Consider the following 3,558-nt stretch of genomic DNA (forward strand, 5'->3'; position numbering starts at 1 on the left):
AGGCGGTGCGGCAGGGCAGTGCAGCGTGATCTCAATCAAGCGCGAGAAAGAGACCGATCGCCAGTGTTTTCTGACAATTTGGGTGCCATTGTGAGCGATGTTGTGCTTCTGGAGACATTTGGGATTCATTTCGACGTGTACATATACCGATTGTTTCGCTTTGTTTTGTGTGAATAAAATTTTGATTTCGTCTGACACTTAGTTGAGTCAAATATCAGCATTCATTAGTATCCCTCTTTATTTTCAATGGGGCACGCTAACTATTGGAACGCCATCACTTTTGCCTGACGAGGTCTTCATTTCAGTCTGACTTTGATACTTGCGTCGCTGTCTTAAAAAGGTAATGCTGCAGGAGAAGACCTGTCCGGCACTGAGGAAATTTCCAGATAAGTATTGGGGTATTGGCCATTGTTTATCGCGAGGACGGTGCGGCTTTCCTCAAAGGTACCGAGTCTCTCTGGGCATCCCTAGCACTGGCAATCAGACGGCATTGTTGTAACGGGATTTAGGATTCTGCGTTCGGGGCAGAGGGACCTTAGCCGTAGCGCGTCGGCCGATCCCCCCTCTCCCCGCACCGGACCTGACCCCTGCCCCCCTCACCAAGGCTGTCCCCTGTCCCTTTCTGCGAAGTGCGGCCAGGCCAGGGTGGTTGGCGACAGGCGGCAGCTCAGCTCTCGGTTGCCAAGGGTGGAGGTGCGGTGCGCGCTAGCTGCCCTGTATTCGAGGACATGGTCGGCTGGAGCGGGGACGGGCGTCTCTCTCCGTCCTTCCTGGTCACGTGACGGCCACTTCCTGGAGGACCAAATTTTCTTGGCTGCTGGCCGTGATGCCGTGCATGACGTGGGGTTGTGGCACAGAGGCGGATTTCACTTGGGGCGGGAGGTGATGTCGCACAGAAAAGCATCCCCATGGCGTTTGGGGGAGTTCGTAGCCTGCTTGACTACCCCTGCTCATCCTCGGCCCCTGGAGACAGAGAGAGACAAACACCCAGAGAAAGAGAGAGGATAGCTCCCTCGGACTGTCTCTCTCGCACCTGCCGACCCTCCCCGGCGATGGCAGCCGCTGGCTATTTCACAGTTATTCGCCACCCATATCCGGTAATAATGCCGGTGCTTTGCGTTTGGCGGCAAGGTGAGTCTGGGGCTGGCCGAGCCGGGCAGGGCGGGGGTGCCATAAAACCATCACCCTTCTTCTGTTTCTATGGAGGCCAGCAGCTCGGAGGACAGGACAGGACAGGCAGGACAGCGCGGCGTCTGCACTTTGATGCTGCACCACGTGGCCGAGGTCCGCGGGCAGGGCACGCCGGCCCGGCCTTCCCATCCGTGCTGTTTGGATCGTTGGCCGCTCAATGGGATAAGCCGACCGGCGCCGGACTGTCGCGGACCCCTCCCCCAACAATGGGGCCCCAGTGCGGGCCGGGCTGTCTGGCTCGGGCCGGCCGGGGGCTGCGGGCTGCGCGGAGGTCACTTTCCCCCCTCTCCATCCCCCGCCCCGAGAGCGGCCCGCACCCCACTCTTACCTGGCCGTGCACCGGGCCGGGGCAGCTCCGCGAAAGGTCCAGCAGGCCGCGAACATGTGGTGGCCGGGAAAGTCTTGGAAAAGGGACGACGGGCTCCTCGAGCTGCTGCCTGGGAAGGGGGAGGGAGGCGGGGAGGGCGACTAATGCTTGCAAAACATTCCACCACCCTTCCAAGCACCGCGCACTCGGTCCGGGCTGCGAGAAGTAGACCGGTGCCCACTCCACCGCACCACAGCAAAATCCCCTCCCCCTCCTCCCCCGCACCGTTCGTCGACCTGCTGGGGGCTAACCTGGGCTCGGGGGGACGCAGACGTCATAAAGGCAGAAGCGTGGGACCAGAACAAGAGGTGGTGACAAGAACAAGACAATCTGACAAGGGGGTGGCGAGGTCGGACTGGGGCCGGCGGGCGGTGGGCAGGCGGCGGACAGCGGCGGCCGGGCGACACCGGGGCGACACGTGTTCCCACAAGGAGGCCACGGCCCAGGTGGGGCCACCCTTCGGCTCAGGCCCGGGCCGGCCCGCAGTGACGCGCTCGCGGCCAGATCACACTTCGATCTGTATCGGGGAAATCATGGAGAAATGAAACCGACGCAAAGAGACGACCGGGGCCGGGGCCGGGTGCGAATCTCGCACCTCCGAGGTGGCGCGGGGCCGTGCGGGCGAGCAGGACGAGACCCTCCCCCGGAGCCCGGAGCAAAAATAAAATTTATATCACCGCGGCTCCTTTTATGCTCGCCGTCGACGTGGGGGAGGCAGGCGATGACGACATCGTCGCGGGGGGTACTCGTCAGGTGGGAGGCCTGCCGGGGCGGGGCGGGCGGCCCGGATACAAGCCCCCGGCCGGAGCGGGGGCGTGGCCGTGGCCGCGCGGTGTGGTTGTGCGTTGCGGGGTGGCGCAGCGCAGCACCCTGATGGAGCTCCTCGCCCCGGCGTGCACCGGGACCTCCACGACGGCTCGGCCGGAACGACAGGACACGCTGACCCTCCCGGGCGACCAACACCAAGACCTCCCCGCGAGCTCCCGGTCCGGAAGCCTGTGCGCCTTCTCGCACCTGAACGAGTGGCAGTTGCACCCTGGAGACGAGTCGAGTCGATTTGAGGGCCGCCACCAGGGGACCTCGAGTTGGACCCGGCGAGGCACTGCGTGTCACTGCGTGGCACGGGCCGTGACCAATGGCACAATGGCACTGCCACCGGGCCGCCCACTAGTGGCCGCCCCGCGGGGCGATGGCGCTGAGGTGAGGACGGGGACGGCTACTGCGCGCTCGATGAATGACCAAGTACTGAGAAGTGCGCGCCCGAGCGCACGGTGCAGCAGCAGCAGCGCGCCACCGGGGAGGACGAGACCCCCGTACTAATTACCGTAAACAAGTGGCAGAGAAAGTGAAGTAAGTGATGATGTGAGCTGAGGCTGGGAGGAGCAAGCGCATATTGCATTACACGGGCAGGGCTTCAATGGAGAAGAGGCTTCATCTTCAACTTCAGTGAGGGTTAAGACGTCAGTTCACATGAACTTTAATCACCGGCAACTTAGGTGGGACGTCAATCCGCCGCCAGCGCCCCAGCTAGTGCTGGACACGTCCGTCGTCCGTGGTTTCACGGGGTCCTGATCCTGAGGTAGTATAGGACTCTATCATGGAGCAGGGATGCTGCGCGGGTCCAGAAGAGAGGAAGGAATAGGTTGTGTGAGAGAAAGAGAGCCTGAGTGAGAGACGGAGAGAGAGATGAGGGAGACAAAGAGAGTGTGAAGAGCTATAAGTAGTGGAGCAACAGAGATGCTGTAACCGCGAAACTAAGTCGGCCAGTGATCGGATCGGATAAACTCACCATAAGAACACACACACAAGCACACACACACACACACACGCGCGCAGTCCAGCTGCAGCACGCGTCCGCGTGTCCCCCCGCCGCGCTCTGCCCCAGGCACCCCCGGCCCTGGGGGCGGCGTCAAAGGCCGAGGCGGAGAGGGCCATTATGCCTCGCGGATGACGGCCTTTGAGTCCAAGTGGTGCGAATATCCCACACGGCACAATGGGGG

This window comes from Frankliniella occidentalis, unplaced genomic scaffold, assembly GCF_000697945.3.
Source record: "Frankliniella occidentalis isolate FOCC.00 unplaced genomic scaffold, Focc_3.1 Scaffold22, whole genome shotgun sequence".
NCBI classification, from domain to species: Eukaryota; Metazoa; Arthropoda; class Insecta; order Thysanoptera; family Thripidae; genus Frankliniella; species Frankliniella occidentalis.